The sequence below is a fragment of the Chroicocephalus ridibundus genome, chromosome 10, assembly GCF_963924245.1.
Source record: "Chroicocephalus ridibundus chromosome 10, bChrRid1.1, whole genome shotgun sequence".
NCBI classification, from domain to species: Eukaryota; Metazoa; Chordata; class Aves; order Charadriiformes; family Laridae; genus Chroicocephalus; species Chroicocephalus ridibundus.
In genome coordinates, this window is record NC_086293.1 from 20,027,127 (window position 1) to 20,047,319 (window position 20,193).

Below are 20,193 nucleotides of genomic sequence, written 5' to 3' on the forward strand. Positions count from 1 at the left end.
ATCTTCCTAGCAGATCCTCAGCAGGCTACTAGTACTGGCACATTTTGAGAGTATCTCTTGTGACATTGCCTGGAAGGAGCTGGAATGATCACGGCGGGAGACTGCCTCCTGGTCACCTGTTGGTGGCTGCTCTTGGCACTTGAAGGTAGTGCAGAAATGTGGAGTTTGAGGCTTTTAAGCAAATTTTAGATTTAGAATGATGGAAGGAGACAGTCTTGCATCATGTCTTTCAATTCCAGGGGAAACTAATTACTTGGATTAGTTCAGCCACTGCCTCTGGGAACCTGCCTGGAGGCTGAAGTGTAACGCAGTGTAGGTACTTTTTGGAAGTCGTCCTTGCTGAGGAGAAATGAGCTTCTTGTCTCCATCTGAGGTGGTCTGGCTCCCTGCAGAGTGTGCTGGGATGGGGGAGACTTGTACTCTTACTTCAGCAGATCGAGAGCAGATCTGCTAATACACGTGAGTGCCCACACGTGAGACATTGAGGTGCCTGAGTCGTGGCCACTTGGATCCTAGACTGCAGCCAAAGCCAGTGCTAGGTACCTGCACTGCAAACACGGCCTACATGCTGAAACCAGTTCTTCTGAGAGTAGAAATGATTTGAAACTGAAAATTTGAAATAGCTGGAGGCTATGTCATGTCTCTGAGCATGCGCAGTGTTGTCTGGCTGAAGAAAACCCACAGGTCATCTCTCCCCGCCTGCGCTGCGGGCTCTCCCAGCCTGCGTGTATGGACGTCTGTCCCATGGAGCCGCATCCCAGGCTGCCGGGCTCCTGAGCACTTCCCATGAGGGATCCGTGAAGGTAAGAGATACCACATAAGCTGTCTGCTGGCATCAGCCTCAAGATGAAGGAATCTGTAGACTGTCCTCAGGACAAATGAAATAACGCTGCTCACTTCTGCTGGTTTTTACTTTGCTTACGGAAACGTGTCATGGGGAAAGGTACGGCCGGCCAGTGGTCCCAGGTCCGTGCAGTGCCGAGGTGGAAGACCGTCCCTGTCTCCCAGACCGTGAGTCCAATTAAGATCAAAGTTTTAGAAGACAACTGACGCACAACAGAAACATCTCGTCCCTGTGGGAGCTTAGTGACTGAGTCATGCTGCCCGTGTCCCTCTCTAGCTTGGGAGCCTCTCTTTCTCAAGGGCTTTTTTTTTTTCTTTTTTTTTTTTCTCCTTTAAACTTGAGGATTTTTGCAGCTACGTGGCAGAGAAACAACTGGCAGAGCTGGACTGCTGTACTTCAGCTCTCCTCCCACCTGCAAGTTACAATCCAAAGATCATTTCCTTGTTGTCAACAGCTTTTCCTGTTGGCTGTTTCAGTCTCTGTGCAAGAAAACATGGGTTTCTCAGTTGTGGATTTGGGAAGTGGACTAGCTTACTGGGAAACAACCAGTGACAACTGGTCAGGCCTAATGGGGCTTGGAGGCTTTCCTTCACTTCTTTTTTTTTCTTCTTTTTTTCTTACCAACTGGAGAATTTTGAATGTAGTGAACTATCTGGAAGCAGTGTTATCCTTCCGAAATGTAACTGAACTGTAGTGTACTCACCGAAGAGGTGCTTGCTGGCTTGTGGGAGGGTGTTTGCTTTATGTTCCTCTTGATGTTCTGGATGAGCAGTTATCTGGAGAAAATCTTTAATGTGTGTTGTTGAGGCTGTGTCAAAATAGAAATCCATGGCACAACTCTACTGAATAGTCTGAAATGTAGAAATCAATGTGAGTGTGACCTGTGTGATTTTTAGGTAAGACCATGTGTAACCCTCACTAGATGGTTATTGATGCCATCATCGATGCCGTCAAGTCCAGCAGTGAAGTTATCTTGACTGGACCACTCCATATTCTGTGGGATTCCTCCTGGGGTGGGGGAATGGGGTGGCATTTTTGGTCCCCTCCACCAATTTAATTTCCTGGAAAGACAAATTGGAGTTGCAAAGCTGAAGACAGAGCCGTCCAAAGCGTGCTGGCATCTCCCATGGCCCTCCCCCTGCTGTGTGTGGGATTGAAGAGTAGCTCTGCTGTGCGGCTTCGTTAGGGTTCGTAGTTCGCTCTGCCGCCTGTCAATCTATGGAGCATCTCTAGCGTGAGTCTGTGCTAATCAGGTGCAACGCTGGTGTTCGTGTTACGGATCCTCCTCTAATGAGGTGATAGTAGGTAGTGCACACCATTAACCTTCCAGGCTGCTCTCATTACTCAGTTTCTGATCAGACACAGCTTGTGGATTGGCACGTGGTGGCTAAACTCAGTAGAGCGTTGGAGCTGCACAGGCTCCCCGCTCTCCAGCAGACTCCTCTCTTCCCTTCCCTCGTTCCCCTGCTCCATGCACAAGCAAAGTAAGACTGAAGCACAGTCTCATCTTGGAAGAGGGGCTGGGGGAAGGAATCTGGGACAAAAATAACTAATAATGCAAAAGCAAACTGCAAGAACCTCACAGGTTTTGTGTGTGTTTTGCACTCAGTCATTTTCTATATCTTTCTTCTCAGCCTTTGTATTCTTCCCCAGATCTTTACCTCATCAGACTTAGGAGTTGCTTAGAAATGGGACTTCCCTAATTTACTCCTCCCCTACCCATTTAATTCAAACACTGCTTTAATCCACTTCTGACGCTACCTGAGCCCATTTTCACAGGAAGAAAAGGTTATTTCACTGTTTAGCTGTGTTTGCTCTCTGGTTTGCCAACTAATTCCTTGGGTTTTGTAATCCATAAAGAGGCGGTGTCTGGTCACACACAGAAGCGGTGCTTAGGGCAGGCTGTGCTAGTGCAGGCACGCAAATGTGTCTCAATAGCTCCTGGAGGAGAGCCAGCTCCTGGCAGCATCAGCCAGGGCCAAGCGTGATGAGGTGTGCTTGTCTGAACAAGCAGACACCCTCCTCCAGAGCTGATGGCTGCTTATGGTGACACAGGAGGGACCAGTGGTGGGGCTGCTGGCTGTGGAGTCCAAGCTTGAAGCAGCTTGAGAGGGACCCCAAACCCTAGGCACTGGGGTAGCTCTTCAGGATGCTGTGCAGAAGCAGCAAGAAGTGATGCCAACTTCTCCCATCAATCCAACTTTCATTGTAAAGCCTGAAGAGAGATTTCCCAAGGTACCACGGATGAGGTGACTGAGGAGTCCTTTTCCTTCTGTGTCTTCCTGACTGAAGTAGGCACAGTGGGAGGTATTCAATTAACAAGGGAGCTAACATTGCCCTTGCCTTGATGGGAATGTGTGGGGAACGTGTGTTGGCACACTTGGCTTAACATGACTGAAGAGCCTCGTCTAAGATGTGGAGTAATGCATCTGAAGATGCTTACATCTGAACTTGTCCCTAGGCAATGACATTTACTTCAGTGAAGAGTCATCTTTTACTGTATGTTCATTATAGCTGAATTCCATTTAAGGATGCTCATGCTAGAGCATCCCATAAAATAAAATCAATTACACTTCAACCATCTTATCTCTACTAAGTGTAAAACAGGGTTTGATTGTGCCTCTGAGAAGAAAAAGCCACGTAACACATCTCATCTATGTCTAAATATGTTCCTGGTAGACCAAAACCACTTAGAAACAGCTGTAGCAAGAGGAGGAAGATGCTGGGCCTGGATGGGAGCTGGTGCTGTATTGTCTCAAAGATGATATGGGAAGAGCCCTGTAGTACCTTAATACAGTGTCCTTTCTGCCAGTGCACTTGAACAACAGTCTTGGGAACAGCCCCAAACGTAATACTTGGTCAAGTTGTGCTCTTGGTGTGCCGGATTAGCTGCAGATGCAGTGCTAAAGCAGTCTTGTTTCATAGATTTTTATCTTCTGTACCAGTGGATTTAAAGGGATGAAAAAGATCTGGAGTGCTGGGCCACAGCGTGTGGGAGGAAAGCAGCCTCTGAGTCACTGGTGGTTATTAAATGACAGCAGAATTGAAATGCCTCGAAAGCCCCAACCGTGCACTCATGTAGGCTGCTAATTGTTGATGATCTGCAAAGGCAAAGCCCTGAACAAACTTCCAAGAGAGCCCCATTTCCCTAAAGAAAAAGAGGATTAAAATGGCCTTTCCGATGGCGTCTCAGCTGAGCTATGAGAGCGCGTATGACGCAGAAGGCACGGCCTCCCCTCGGGCTGCCGGCTGAGATGGGATGGCATCGCTGCCCCAGGCCCCTGAAAGGCATCTTCCCCCTCCTCTCCTGCGGCACCAAGCGGGGCCCGGTGTGCTGCTGCCTGGATGGTCTGCAGCTCTTGCGGCACCTTGGCAGTGGTTCATGGTACCTCCGTAGATCCAAGAACAAAGATGCAAAGGGTAGTTGTCCCCCTTTTGTTCTGGGGGTAAGTGAGTACCAGGGAGTGATGCTGGAGGGGAGAAGGACTGCTGGATGCAGAGTTGCTCCTTCTAGTGCTAAGAGCCCCTTTTCTTTCCCAAAAGGGCGAGGGTGATCTTCTAAGATACAAAGCTCCAGGCTCAATTGCCTGATTGAGAGCAGTCTTCTCCATCCTGTGGTTCCCTCATTCACCCAGTCTCTTGCTGGCACATGAGTTGATTTTAATTCCCTCCAGGCTGTGCTGGAAAGCTTTCTGGTCAAGGCTGAGGAACATCAGGTTTAGCTGGAATTGAGGTATTTCCACCAGATAACAGCTCTCCCTGGAGGATTTTTTTGGAAAAAAATCTCACCCTGCTCAATTCTCCTGCAACCCTGGTGCCATGAGTCCAGGAGGACCTGAGCACTTGCAGCTCTGTGAATCACTCCTGGGCTGGCATTGGTGGCCCCCCAGGGTCCCGATGGAGAGGAGCTGAGTGGTGGAGGTGGCATGCAGGGCACTCCTTCACTGCAGCGTGCTGTCACCAGACTCCCCCAACAAAAATAGCTACGCGTACCTCAGGTTGAGGCACTGCATAATCCAAGCTTTGCATGATGAGAACGTATGAATTAGGAGCTTACGGCTTCACTTTACAGTCAGAAGAACCAACTTGATCTTCCCTGCTGACAGCCTCGAGAGATCATGACTCTCATATCTGTGGTTTAACGTGACTTTTTGCCCCTAAAACTGGTGCTGACTAATTCTACAAAAAGACACATTGGAGCTTTAGCTCAGTGCCCGGGGAAATGTTGGAGGTATTAGTAGGTCACTGGTTAAAGCTATGTAAAACTCGCCAGGGCTTAGTTTGAGGTCAGAGCCTTGTCCCCAGACATAAGACCCGCTCGCTGCATGGAGGGGCTCAGACACAAATATGTACCTGCCCCCCGGCTCCTTCGGGCTCGCAGTAGTGCTGGCTCCTTCCTTGCTGTCCTCATCGACTTGTTCATTTGTAAGCAAACACAATGCTTTCCTAAATTTAGCGGCATAAATACTGTGGGCGATGTCTCTTCTCCCCCCTTCCTCTGTTTCAAAAGCCATCTTAAAAACTGCACAGCGATTTAAATGGCAGCTTGATGGGAATCCATAGCAAATGACTCTGCAATTAGTAAATCTCTCCTATTGTGACAGCTCTATTATTAAACTGCCATAAATGCCAGGCTATTAATCTGCTGTCTCCTCAATCCCCATGCTTCCCCTTCCTTGCCCATCCTTTTCATGATTTGATTTTTTAATTTATTTTTTTTTTAAAGTTTCAACTGCTTTCCAGCAAGTGTTTCCAGGGAGGGGGTGCGAGGTGGCACACGGAGGGGCAGGATGGCTTTGTGGCACCATCCCTTAGGAGCTGTCATCTGTAAGACAAGTGAGAGAAAGCCCCGAACGGTCGCCTCTCTCTTGCTCTGAAACTTTTGCTACTTCAAAACCGAAGAATGTGAAACTCCCGAGTTGCAAAAGCCAAAGTTTAGCCTGTAAGGAAGCCCCTTTTTGCAGGAAGGCAAAGGGGTAGGGAGGGAAGCTGTGACAGCGAACGGGTGGCAATACCATCTTAGCAGAGAGGAGAACCTGGAAAAGTCACAGCTGTCCCGATGGCAGGGTGAGCTGCGCAGCCGCCGTTTCCTCCATCCCGCGATGTAGGTGTGTATCTCATTTCTAGCCCATAAAACTACCCTGTCACCCCAGGGCTCGGGCACAGGCAGTGCTATAGGCAACGTGGTGGGGTGGGAGCGCGCAGGGCTGCAAACAGCAATGAAAGCAGAGCCTCAAACCTTACCCCAGACGGTGCCTCCGTAGCGCGGGCGTGTTGTGTGTCGGCAGCACACGCTTGCACGCACTCACCCCTCCTGCCACAGCAGAGGCAGCCCAGCCGGGGGCAGAGGGAGCGGTGGTGTGCGGAGGAGCGGCTGCTGTGGCGTAGGACTGGGGTGACAGGATGGTTTTAATCTAAGCGTTGAGATTGGCCTGTTGAGGAGGCAGAGCTGGCACCTCTGTCCTGGGTTTTCCGCCAGGGAAGGAAATGGTGTCCTCCTCCTTGGAGCAGTGCGAGGATGAGCTTATCACGGGGAGGCGTGTGCGGGCTGGCAAGAAAACACTTGGGAAGGTCCCCACCAGCCTTAAATCGGTGACATCTTGGCTTACAGCCACCGCTTGGGATGGTGCTGGCCTCAGTGGAGAGGTCTGCTGCCCCTGCAGCTCCCTTGGTACCATGGTGCTCTGTAGAGGAAGAGCTGATGATGGTGCTGCCTGCTGCTGGCTGGCAGCCTTGCGGAAAATCTGCATGTGTATTTAGAGAACATGCGTGTACAGCTGTCCTGGTCTTCCCTGCTTCAGTCAGAAGTGACACTGCCCTGCAGCCACCATATTTTCACCTGCTGCTTGGAAGTATCTTGCAGGTACTGTCTAGACTAGATCATAGAACCATAGAATACCAGGTTGGAAGGGACCTCAAGAGGATCATCTGGTCCAACCTTTCATGGCAAAAGCTCAGTCTAGACAAGACAACCCAGCACCCTGCCCAGCTGAGTCCTAAAAGTGTCCAGTGATGGGGAATACACTGCTTCCCTGGGGAGGTTATTCCAATGGCTGATTGTTCTCACCGTGAAAAATTGTCCTCTTGTGTCCAATCAGAATCTCCCCAGGAATAACTTGTACCCATTACTCCTTGTCTTTTACGTGTGACTCGTTGTAAAAAGGGAGTCTCCATCTTCTTTGTAGCCACCCTTTAAATACTGGAACATGCTGATAAGGTCGCGCCTAAGATCTTTCTAAAAGTTTGGAAATTTGGGATTATATGGACTTCTAACAGCTGGAATATAAAGAAAGCCTCCGCCCTGCTCCTTGGCAGAGCCAACAGGAAAATGACCTATCAACCCAAAATCCGAGACTTAAAAACCGATGTGTGGATTCCTCTAATAGGGAATTGCACCTTATTTTTCAGGCTTTTCCCTCGTCCTCAATGACTTAAACATAGCCACGCTGGCGTAAATCAGCTGTGCTAGGTAAGCACCTAAATTCTCTTTGTATCCTGTTGCTACAGAAACTTCCCCGAAGCCTGGGGACCTGCACAGCTGTTTTGCTGCTTTGGGACCATCAGATGTCTCTAAGCTGGGGCATCTGATTGAGGAGATCTGCTGTGGGCTTGGCCTGTCCTGGGAAGGACTTTTGTCCGCTGCTGATTTGGGGTTGCTGAGGTGTTAAAGAAAATGAAGAAACTGCATCTACTTGGTGCCAGCTTTAGTCCCTTGTGACGAGAGATGGGCTTCTACCAAGCACACTGCCCCTCTGTTAACCGTGGGTATTTAGGAGACTCTTAAATACAGTATTATACTCCTAATTATGCAGAAATCCTTCAGTCTGGCCTGTTTCATCTGGAATTATGCACAACCATCAAATCCTGCCAAATACCTTCTTCTTAGAGCGAGGGAGGCTGGTGCACTTGGATTGCCCTCTGCAGAGAGGCGAATCCCAGCCAGGAGGCCAAGCCATCTGGCCCCGGGTGGGATGAGCAGATACGGGGGCTGCTGGCGTGGACGTGCCCCCCTCCCTCCTCCTCCCAGTGGTGCACAGCCGTGGCCGTTGGCACCCACCTTCCCAGGCCTTCACCCCACGAGGTCCCAGTAAACACGTCGTCAGATGCCCCCCAGTTAAGGGCAGTATTTCCGTGTTTGTCCGTGGGGTTCCTTCATGGTAGCACTTCCAGAAGAGGCTGAAGGGAGGCTTTTCACCAGAGAAGATGGGAGAGGAGAGAGTGCCTTGGGGAGAGGACTGACGTGGCAGCTACAGGAATGACCTGTGAAAAGCATTTGCACCCTCCTCCTCTGTCGCCTTTTTCCTCTGGCTAAATCACTTTACACCGGGAATGAGTCATTCTGGGGATAACGAAGGCTACACCATGCTTTGTATATTTAATAGCGTATTTAACGTGGCTGCAATTCAGATCACAAACATCCTTTGCGATGGTGAAACTGGTGCCTTAAAAAACCACCCCTGCAGGCCTGAGACAAATGCTATTTCTAAAGGAATCCAGTTCTTAATTACCTTGGAAGATCACCGAAAACGCAGGTAATTGTTAGCCAGTTCTGCCTGTGCCACCATCTGCCCAGCACGCGATGCTCTCCAGGAGTGTGCGGTTGCTGCAGGGGTGCACCTGAAATCTTGGAAAGAAGCTCCAATGCCCCCTTTGTGATCCGTCCCGTAGGCATCGCTTGTCGGTTCGGAGCACCTGTAGGCTTCACTGCTCGCTCTGATCCTTTTGATCAAGACCTATTTTCTTGTTGTCTTCCCCCCGCCCCCCAATATATCAGCATCAGTTCTCAGCTATGTAGAGAGCAACCCCATAATTTTCACTCAAATCTCCACGTCCTATTAAGCCTTGCACTGCTTCTTAGCAACGAATGAATAGTTGAGTGAAACGGTTTTATAGTACGACATATTTTAGAGAATAAATATTCTTAAATTACCATTCTGTAAGTAATTGGAGAGAATATGTCCGCTATGAAAAACTTTTTCTAGGGAGCTCTTTTAAACCTGTAACGCTAGTTCCTGTTCTGCAGTCGGTCTGGTTATTACTGCGTGTCAGGGATGTCAGCTAATATGAAGGTGGGAGATAGCAAAGCTGGGTTTTCATAGCTCTTCCTATAGCTCTCAGAAAATAATTTTCTCTCTGCGCTTCTTTCTTTTGTTGTTTTTTTTTTTTGCTTTGAAAAAATGGGGACAGTCAAACCGTCTTTTTGCCAAGCGTGTACGGCTTCAAAACTTGGTTCTCTTGGCAATAATTCATCCGGTGTTGATTCTGGCCTGGATTCTGTGTGTTCATCTTCGTGGAGTAATAACGTTTGCCACCGTGAGCCTTTCAGTATTGTTCCCAGTGGCCCTTGCACAGAAATACACTCTTGGAGTAGGAGGTGCAGCTCTGGAGAGTGAAATTCTGCTGCAGCTCCTGTGCCTTTGAGCAGCAGAAACAACGTCCAGACAAGCACAGGGAAATAAGATATTGAGGGAACACCTCCGCTCTAAATAGTGCTCTAAACTTTATGGCAAAAATGAATAAATCTCTAACTTCTAATGCCTTATTGCACGTGTAACTACTGTGTTTCAGCATGCAAACGGCTGCCGAGGTGGCAGAGAGCGCGTACTTGCTGCTTCTCCGTATGTGTAATCAAAAGGTATAAATGAGAAGGCGTCTTTCTCATAAACTGGGTCACTGGGTTAATAGAGTTTTGACAATATCCTCTCCTAACCCATGCCGTTAATATCTCAGCATCCATCTAGATTTTAATACTGTCGTATGCCCGTGACACGCGTGTCTGTCATCTGCTCGCTCTGAAGGTTTTCTCCCTTAGTCGAGGAAATACGCTGCGTGATACAGATCGCTGCTGAATGCAGTGTGATGCTTTGACTGCCAACAATTCATCTTCATTTGAACACTAAATATTCCATTTCTCTAGCTAGTGAAAGGCTTGATTTAGGATAGCGGGTTAGTGACTATTCCAGGCAAGGGTTTAAAAAGGCAAATATTCAGCTGAACTTTACACAAATTTAGTTTTTAAAAACTCGCTGAGCTTTTAATGTTTCTGTGTCTGGTACCCATTCCCTGGACTCTTGTGTCTCCTTCTGCCACGGGTTTGGCCGAGACACTCGTGTACGGGTGGTGTTCGCACTGCTTCGTTGCTGGGTGTGTTCCCTTTGATAGTGATTCAGCAGAAAATTCTAGGTTTTAGGGGGAGAAGGAGCAGGGGAAGCAGTTAATGAGCTGTATTTGCTGTTCTGGCGAGAGAGATGAATCTTGTCTCTAGTTTACAGATTGCTAAAGTTAGGAACTTAAGCCAAGGGACTGTTCTCTAGGAAAAGGCGTCTTCCTCCGGAAGCCCAGGTGATGCTCTCCTGTTCGTTAGACAGCCCGTGCAGCTGGGGATGGATCCCTTCCCTAGCGCCTTCCCGAAAGGCGCTGCTCTTGTTCTGAACAGCACTGCCGAGTTTTTTTGGTATAAAACGTTAACTTCGCTTCCCTTCCGATTCAAACGACACATGCTTCATCTTTCTCCCCATCCCTTTTGGCCCCCGGTGCCCTGGTGCTTTTCTCAGCTGCAGTCTGGGTGGGGCGGGTTAGCAGCCTGTTACTCCTAATGGTGTGGAATATGAAAAAATACCTTGCTCATGGATGTGTTACCCCTTTTGGACTGGTAGTCAGGAGCTTGCTAGGAGGGGCCAGATACCTAGCTTTCTGAGCAGCGTGGGTGCAGATTTCACGTAAAGGAGGACTCAGTCCTTCTTGCCCTGTAGCAGCAAGAGCTGAATGGCCATGACCTGACTTTATTAATTTTTACGTGTCTTTGAATGCACTTTTTCTTCCCCTCCCTCCCTCTTTCTGAGAATTAGGGGTCACACTGCCTTTGCTATTAGGGATTCTCCTCTCTCTCCTCAAGCGCATCTCTCCCAGAGAGATCACACAATCAAGCCAACCCCTTTCTCTCACGTAATGCAAATCCCCTCTACCCCAGGTAGTTGAGATTACCAAGTAACTTTGCTTGCAGCCTGTGAGAGCGATAGTTTGTAGTTGCGTTGTGGTTAGCAAAACGAAAGCAATTTCCCTCTGCTTAAACACAAGGCAGTTGTTCTCCCCACCAGCTCCTTTAAAGCTTCTCCCAGCCTAGAGCTTAGCAGCCAGGTCCCGGCCGCCCTGAAGTTTGTGGGATCACGCTCTGGCTTCTGCGAGATAATGACTTTTCTGCCCACGTCCAAACGACATCGGCTACCAGTTACGAAAGGAGAATGGTAAATTCATCTGTTAGCTGCTTTCTCTCTTGCAAGATTTACTTCCATCAGGGACTTTTACAGGGTAATGCTGTGTCTTTCGTGATGGGGATGTGTGGTGGAGGAAATTTATTGTTCCCTTCCTAATAGATGGCTGTAATTTCATTTCGGAACCACCACTTTATGTGTGAGCAAGCGATTCCATTATGCCACCGCACAGCGTTGGGAGCATCTGTGGCAGCGGGGGCATTTGGATTAAAGAGAGTAAAGGCTGCACATCTGCTGCCCTCCGCCCCTATTCACAGAACACAGTGTTAATCCTGAAGAAAAGAGAGCAATTAGCTTGTAAACCCTTCCTGAACCCACTGGAAGATTAGCCATTTTCAATTAAAGCTTTTTAGCTGGAAAGATAATGGGCTAAAATTTCCAGCTTTTAAAAAAATACTATTATTGACCATGTGGTTTTATTTCTGTCAATTTACATTCTTTATAATTAGCTACCCTGGGATAATTAGGACTGCCTTGCGCCATACCCCTGTTCCCCACTCTTTCCCCTTCTGATGCAAATGGTGAACTGACTTTGTGGTCCATCTTCTGGCCTGTTGGAACTGGCACGAATCCACTGTTGTTGTTGTTTGGTCCCACGCTGGGGATGAGCTGTAAGTGGTGCTTTTATAGGTTACTGTAACTCACGAGTAAAAGGATAAACCTTTACATACCACTATAAGCATGCTGGAACTGTTCCCCGGGAGCCCGGATGGGAGGAGGGAGGCTGATCCCATCTTGCAAGCCTGCATTAACAAGCAATTTGCAGTCCCTCGGGGAGTTGCACACGCTCTAAAACCAAAACACGTCTTTATATATCGCTGGTCCCAGCATTTGGGGGTTACCTGGAGCTGCGTGTGGCTCCGCTTTGTCCCAGCTTGGGAGGTAAAACTTCACAAGCCGGAGCTGGAGCCAAACCGGCAGATGGAAATGCCTCGCCCCAAAACATGCGGCTGATCGACTCTGTCCGAAGGCGTCTGCGTGTTCCAGCACTTCTGAAAGCCGCATCGCTCCTCGGAGCGTCTGGGTAGAGCCGTGAGCCTTCCTGTGGCAGCAAGGGAGTCTGACCTGGTTTCACCCCGCGCCGGAAAGCTGCACGCTGCCGACCGCCGCGGAGTCGTAGTGCCTTTTGGGTCATCTCGGTTTGCTTACTGTGGTCTGCTCCCCCGGCGTGTCCTGCTGGCGTCGCTCGGCGTGGTCTGTGCTGCAGACCCAGCGTGGGCGAGAGGCTGGGGCTGGAGCTGACGCCGCTGCGGTGTCCCCCCGCAGCCGGGTATCCCTGTCTGCACCGCACGTGCGGCCTTGCATCTCGTACTGCTGCAAAATAATGTGATCAGCTGTGTTTCAGGGGACTTGCGGCTTTGGTCACTACGCGTGACTCTGAAGTGCAGCCGTGCCTGTGCTGCTGGTAGTGGCTGTGCTACATCTAACCAAAAAAAGTGAAGAAAGGCTGATCTTTCAGAAGACTGCTTGGCTATGTAGGCTGAGGTACCTGACATGGAAATTAGCCCTCTGGCCATGGCCAAGGACTTCTGAATGAGGTAAGCTCAATGAGTTACCTGAATGCAAAACCACCCAGAGCTCTGACTTGTGAGTGCAACGTGGGCTGTGCTTTTTCTGAATCACCAAAATTATTGGTGTTGCTCCTAGTTCTTGGCTGTCTCCCATGCAGACCTTGGCTGGGTCCCACCTAGCTTTGCCTTGTCTCTTCTGGAAGAGTTGCACAGCGTCGATACTGCATGGCAGTGCGTAAGAGCAGATGTAAAAGCCATTAAAGCTTTTTTTTTGCGTAAGGGACATGGCTTGGTGCTCTTGGGATCTCGCTAGCCTTATCGTGCCACTGATACTAACGTCGTCTTTCTGCAGTCAGCGCTTTCCCTGCTAGTTCTTTGTTGCAATGCATATGAAAGTATGCCTTGGAAAATATTTTACATCTGAGCTAGTTAATACAGCACCTTGGAGAGAAGGTATCTGATGCAGCAGAGTACAAATGAAGCCTCATTAAGCAGGAATTCAGTGATTCTGCTGAATGCCCCAGCAATTAAATTTCATTTCGATTCATATGCAGGTCAGGAGAGTTTGGGAAGAGAACAGAGGAAGCAAAGCACTGTGGCTCTGTACTATGCAAATTAGTGTTAACATGGCATTTCATTTATTGTTAATGCATTGTTACACTGCTATTCATTGAAAAGAAACTGTGTGACAACTGCGAAGACTGATGACCCACTTGCTTATTTTTCCATCTGCGTTGGCAGCGTTGCCTCTGAAAAGACCAGTGCCAAGATAAATCTTTTAAGGGGAAGATGCGGAGGTTTTTCTGCCCGCAGAGAGAAGTGGGGTTGGATGCTGACTAAATGTTAAGAGCTGTCCTTCAGGCTGCAGTAAGCTGTAGCGTTGCCTCTCCCTCTCCTTTGGGGTGAGATGTGGCATGGCCCCGCATCCCTGCTGCTGGAAGGAGCCTTTGTTTGGGCTCAAGCGCCTGGGTCCTTTTGGAGGAAGAGGAACAAGTCTTCAGTTCCTGTTATTGCAATGACTTGAGCTCTTGCAGCATAGTGAGGGGTTCAGGGATGCTGACGTGCTTTGCAGCCCCATCAGCGCTTTCACACCTCTGCTCCCACGGGGCAGCTCCCTGCTGTTGCTCGGGCCGGTTGAGCTGTGGGGCTGCTGTCCTGGTTTTGGAGGGCTGAAGTGCCAGGTCCATGTTTTCTCTCCACATCTAAAGGTCCACAGCAGGTTGTGTTTCCTCTCTTCTATTTTTGATTAACGTAGGGTAAGTGGTGGAGCGTTTTCATCTAAACTGCCTACCTATAGTGGGGACAGAGGGTGAGTACTGGCTGGCTGCTAATACAGACTCATTGCTATTTTCATTTGTGGTGATATTAATAAAATATAAAGAAGAAACAGTATTTCTGCTGAAGAGGCAGAAATGAAGTGACCGGGCCCTGCCAGGGCAGCACTGGTGCTGATATCGAGGTGCCAACAGCAGCTGCCATGTACTCACTGTAAATTGGAGTGGTTTAATGACCTTAAAACTGGGAACCAGTCCCATCACGGAAGAACTTAGATGTTTATTTTCCCTCCATTTTTTTAGCATTAATTAGCTTGCTGTCATTCTGGCGCACTGATCACTAAAAGTTGAGAAGGTGGGAGCTATTACGCGTTTTGGTTCCCCCAGCTGCATGACGCTGCTCCTGGTTTCTGTTTCTGCATCGTTCCTCCATGCCTGCAGAGTTCTTTGCTGAGCTGGTTCAGTACGTGCTCAAGAGGATTTTACTTGTGTCCCAAGGCCGTTTGATGTGTGCTAGCTACATTGCTGTGAAGGATTTGACCGGGGGCAAAAAAGTAAAGCTAGTTATGAACATCCCCAAATGAGGGGTGTGTTTTGCCCAGAAAAAGTGCTTGTTCTGTGCGATACAGCTGCAGAGATAGAGATAAATGGGAGAAATAAGCTCCCAGAAATAAGTGATGGACCCACTTTCAGATGCTGTGCATGCAGCTTCCAGAGCTCTGCTCCTTGTGGAGCAGATCATAAACTCCCACCTTGCCCTGGCATGGCGGGTGGCTGCCGATAGATGAACCTCCTGCTGCATCGCTTATTGCTGTGTCTTGTCAAGCTCATCTCTATTTGGCTTAAAAAAACATTGGAAAGCTGAGATTCACTTTTGTTGGGATGACCTCTGCTAACAAGGTCCCCGAACGAGCTCTTTTGTATCATTAGAGCTGGCTGGGAATAAGGGATTTTGGACTTTGCTCCAGCCTATTTGTCTTCCACTGTTTCTTTCATGGTGCTGGAGTCCCCGGCCCTGTAGTGTCCTACTGCCGTTACCCAGATCCAGAAATGCAAAGCCTGGGGTAAGTCGTGGGATTTCTCCTAATGTTCAGTGACTAAGAAAAAGATGGCATAGCATATACAGCATTAAGGGAGAAAGACGTGCTCCATGCTGCTCAGAGGACCAGCTCTTGATGGCCTCAGCTAGGGCAACGGGGCTGGGGCTGCTCTTTGCATAACCTGAAGTACGACCGAAGGATCTGTAAATGCGATTGCACCCCAGAGTTCAGAGCACTTTCTTCTTCCCATGCAGACTGAGCGTTACAAGTCCTTTTATCAGGGTTTTTGACCCGTTTTCACAACTTCAGGTTACTGACTGAGGCATTAGCTAAAAGGGGGCAGTAAGGAGGAGCTGCCTGGAGGAGGCAGGTTAACCATTGAGGTTAAACCCAGACATTCTGGAAAACGCTTTGAAGTGGTGTGAGACTGTACCTTGGTGGGGCCATGGCTTGCAGGTATCATTCTGATGATGGTACCTATTATTTATGGCTCTTGACTTCTGTTTGAAATGCCTGTTTTACCCAGTGGTATGTTGTCCTCTGGCAGATGGTTGCAGAAAGCACAGACCTGACCCTACAGTTCACTCAGAAAAGCTCCAGTAGCAAGACAGACCATGGGGGAGAGAAAGATGAGAGGTGTGCATGAAGTTACCATTGGGACCACAGTGATGAATGTTCTTGTGGATCTGAAAGGATGTTGCACCTAAAATTGTTTAAAGAAACCCCTGTGACTACTGAAAATGGGAGCATGCTCTTCTCGTTTGGGTTTTGGTTTAGAATTTTTCAATTCCCAAATCTGTGTAGCTATTTCCCCTCTGTGACAGGACCTCTCATGTAGTCCAGTCCCTTAAATTTGCTGTTGTTAGTAATGACGCTGGTACATCCCGTCTCATTTGTTAGCCCGGTGACTTGTCGAGTTTTGCTCGTGGGCATATACTCACATATTTATTCTTCTTGTTCCACAAAGGAGTTTCTGCCAGGAACACACATGGAGAAACCATGTGTCGTGTGACCAAGCGTCAGTGAACATGTATTTGCAAGGTGAACATGCAGACCCTTAAAGTTCAGAGGACCGTGGTGTTCTGTCATCTGGCTGAGACCAGCCAGTGAAGTTTTTCAGCGGAATGAAATGTAGTTCGCTGTTCTTTTTGGTGGAGTATGGTGACCTCTTTCTAGATGAAGTTGAGAAAAGATGTTTTCTCTCCTGCTTTTAGCTAAAAATCTTCTAGGTAATTCACTTGGCTTTTAGTGGCTTGCAAAAGAACGGGCTGAGCTATTGCAGGTTATAATTTATTGCCAGGGGTCTGATGGAGAAGACTAGGCTCATTTGGAGAGAAAGGACTAGTGCTGTCCCAGACACAGACTCGCCGACTTGTTTGTAAATTTAGCAAGTGAAAATTCAAGTGCCTGGGCTTGTGTCTACATGGAACAGGGGAGGAAAGGTCCCCTGCTGTCAGGAGGGAGGGAGATCTGCTGAGGCTGGCCACAGGACGTTGGTCATTAGGAACAGGCCAGAAGTTTCAATTTTTAAAATCTGGAACTTCCAGTTCCTACGGTTTTGAGCTTTGTCTCTTTCCTGAACTAAAAGCCTATTGCTTTGGTGTGCATTTCAGCCCAGTTAAGGATGCTGGTGTACAGGCAAGATGCGCAATCGGGGAACGCCAAAGCGCCGGTGTCACACGGAGAAGGGGTCACTGCAGCCCTTCCTTCTTCCCATTAATCACAGCTCCGGGAGGCATCCTGCATTCCCCATCAGCATCGTCCCTCTCCGCTCCCCCGCGGCGCTGTCAGGCCGTGACAGATGCGTATGTCTCTTTCTGACGTGGTTAAGCAGAAAAATGTACAGTGACTGTTTTATTGTGCTCTGGTGGCGAAGGGAATGGGTGGGGGTCTTGGAAGTACCTCTAGCAGCGCTCTCCGTCTCGGTGCTCTGCGTGTGTGTGTGCAGCAAGGGCTCTAATGGCCTACTGGATGGGCCAATTTGTCTTCTGGTGTTTGCTACCCGTAATAAATTAATGTTTAGGACTGACTAGTGGAATTTGCACTTAAAGGAAAGAATAATCAAGGACTTCTTCCTCTGGCACCATTATTAAACTGTTTAAATAGCCTTTTCTTTAAAGATTTGGGTTTTTTTAAGTCCATTCTCCCTTTCCCATAAAAATATATCAATAAAATAGCGTGTTGCATTTTAGGTCTGTGTGTGAAAAACCGGGCATCTGCGTAGACCAGAGATGAGCCCTGCTGCAGGCCTCAGCCTGGCACGCAGTTGTCTGGGGTTTCTAAATAAGCACAACGACGTAAAACTGGAGCAGTTGAAATGGAGCAAATGTGCAGCCAGTGGATAGGTGGGTAATCAGCTGTGAAGTCTCTTCCACCAAGAGAGTGATGGGCCTTCCTCTTGTCCCTCCTCCTCCTCCCTGTCCACTGCAGCAAAAAAATCAATCAAGGAGGGGTGTAAGCTCTCCAAACCTCTTAATTTTGTGCAGAAATGGGTTGGAATTCCCAGTAAAAACTGACTTTCCTGGTATGACATCTGGAAGCACTGGGTTTGTGGTGCCAGAAACAAGCCTTGACAGGGTGGATGAGCAGGAAGAGGGGTCTCCAGCCCCAGGCAGACCCCTGATGTGCAGGCATGTGTTTTTAGGTGCAAGAAGTAGGATGGGGAGAAGGAGACGGCAACGTAAAATCTTAATTTAAGATCTGAATTTAAAAGAAATGGGAAGCATCTGCGTCAGTCTCTTCTGAACCTTCCCTAACCCAAAGCAATTTCTGTTGCTATTAATATGATTTTTATATGCGGTTAGAACTTTGGTGTTTCTCTGTGCACTCTAAGTGCGTGTGGTTGGGTGTTTTTCCTCATCATTTTCCTGTGGCTGACTGTTCATTACGTTCATTCAGCTGTCTTCAGAGAGCCTCCTGAGACTTCCTAATGCGGAGTGATGTAAGATCCTCTCCATGTTCTCCCAGGCTCAGAGCATGTTCAATGCTAAATGGTCCATTTCAGGATCTCGCTGGAGTCTTCCACCATCCTGTGACTTCTGACGAGGATGCTTTTGGGTGTGTTTAAATAAGTAATGTTTTAAATCACAGGAACAAATGCTCGTCAAGCAGTGGACTAAATCATTGATATTCTGAATAGCCTGTGATCTTCCCTCTGCTGTCCTCCCTGTCTGGTTTGCATAAAAGTGTATTCTGTAAATGTCATCCCAACCAATTTAGGCCGTGTAAGGTTTGCAGCTTCACTCCCACCAAGGTTCTGGGAGGATTTGTATGTTAGCTCTGGGGAAAGATGTTTTAAGTTCAAGAGCAGGACAGTATGTGTAGGGTACAAGAAAAAACCAAGCGCCAGTACACGTGTATGCATGTAAGGGTAGCTACTACTTACTCACAAGAAATGAATTTTACTCAAAGGTCAGCCTGTTCCTGAGGAGAGTAAATACCCGTTTCTCTAGGCTGGTGGTCTATTGACTGGTATCGCCTCTGTAGTTGTGTGGGAGAGAACCAAGAGCCTGTGCAGATGGATATTTCCAGTAGGGACCACCCAGAAGCTGTTCTGGCCATGGACTGTCCTCAGCCTGTGCTGTCGTTCTGCTCAGCATTTTGTGCTGAAGGGAAGCCCAAGAAAGTGTTCCATACACCCTCTTTACTCCTAGCAGAGTAAATATGTAATAGCAGATCCGTATATGCCAAGAAAGCAGAACAGAGGGTTTGTATTTTGTTTTGGTTTGGGTTTTTTCTTCTCTTCTTTTTTTTTTTTTTTTTTTTTCCTGTGGAAAGACTTTTTTAACATCTTCCCCAGCTCCCCCAGATTAACTTCTTTTTCCAGTGGGCACAGTGTGTGGGTAAACCCCGGACATTCTTAGGTGAGGCTCGTATGTAGTTGATATTGCCAGAGCGTTTTTGGATAGCTGCTAATTCCAAGCGCACAAGCATAAAGTTAATGCCAGGAGGTACAGGAGGACGTACAGGCTCTTCATGAAAAAATCAAAGCTTTACATACTGTTCCTTGAGTTTGTCATGACGTAGCTTAGGTTGATGTCTCACTCTCTTTTATGACACTTACATATTTTAATGTCATAACGTGTCTTTTTGGGATGCCTAACTTTGTTGGTGTGTGTGGTGTACCTTTTTCCTTCCCCGTTAGAAACGCAAGCTGTTCGCCTCAAACCAGGACAACTGGTTTTAATATAATGCCACCTGAAACATGTAGAGAGTGTTGTGTTTATGGGTTTTGGCCAGAAACCATGGAATAAACATCTTTATTCTCTCCAGGCTCCTGGTGCGCTGGGCTCTTGCCAACCAGCTCAACAAATGTCACAAGCAATTCTGGGTTTGAAATGCCAAAAATGCCTCTTCTTTTTCCACCAGTAGCAGAGGAACGGGACGGCTCCGTGCAGTTCTTGTCCACAAAACCGAGCAGCTTCAACTGTGTAACAGACCTGCCCTCTCACACCCTTTCTCAATGCAGCAGGTATTCTGGGAAGAATTTTATGGTGGTGTAAAATAAATGTAAACATAAATGATTGCTTTTAGTTTTTCTTCAAAACATCCTATTGGAGATGTCCATTTCATGGCATCCAAAAAATGGGCTATTCTCAAATTAGCAGCGCCTTCTTGTATTTGTGGTGCAACTGGAGATGTTTTTTTCCTTTAAGATGAGATTTCTCTGTAGCAAAAGCATTAATAGCTCTGTGAAAAGATTTCTAATTACAAATTTTGTCTCAGTTACTAATTAAGTCTATTGTCAGACCGAACAACTTCTTAAAAACAAATTATGGACCAAAATATCTCTTTTGTAAGTAGATTTTTTTCTTACTTAGTGATTTTATTGCTTTTGTATAAGTTGTCTGCGCATGAAACAGCTGAGTTTGAACCAAAATAGAGATGTTGCTGCATTTCAATCCAAGCAAGAACTCTGATATTAGGCTGAAACTCAGTTGTCCTTCTCCACATGGGCCACGCGGAGTTAGAGTGCCCAGGTCTGCAAAGTTTCCTGCTGGCCCATCCAGATGCGTTCAGGCCCTTTTGGTTTATCCTGATTTGTTTCCTATGGAAACAAAGACTTAACCTTGCTGCCTCCCCACGAGCTTCCTTCTAAATTTGTAACCTCTTGACCACTTTCAGCCAAATCTAGTAGGAACCTCAAACGTGACTGCACCCTCCTACAAAAATGCAGATGGTTTTTATGCCTTTGTGCGTTGGACCATGCTTGTCTTGCTCTCTCCTCACCATTTGTTGGGTATAATCTTGCCA

The 20,193-nt window shown here is 47.8% G+C and overlaps 1 protein-coding gene across 7 annotated transcripts in view; it reads left to right on the forward strand.

Annotated features, from left to right (window-relative positions):
* Positions 1–20,193, forward strand: part of GRIP2 (glutamate receptor interacting protein 2) — a 307,293-nt gene that overhangs the window by 199,873 nt on the left and 87,227 nt on the right. The gene's annotated exons all lie outside the window — the stretch shown is intronic.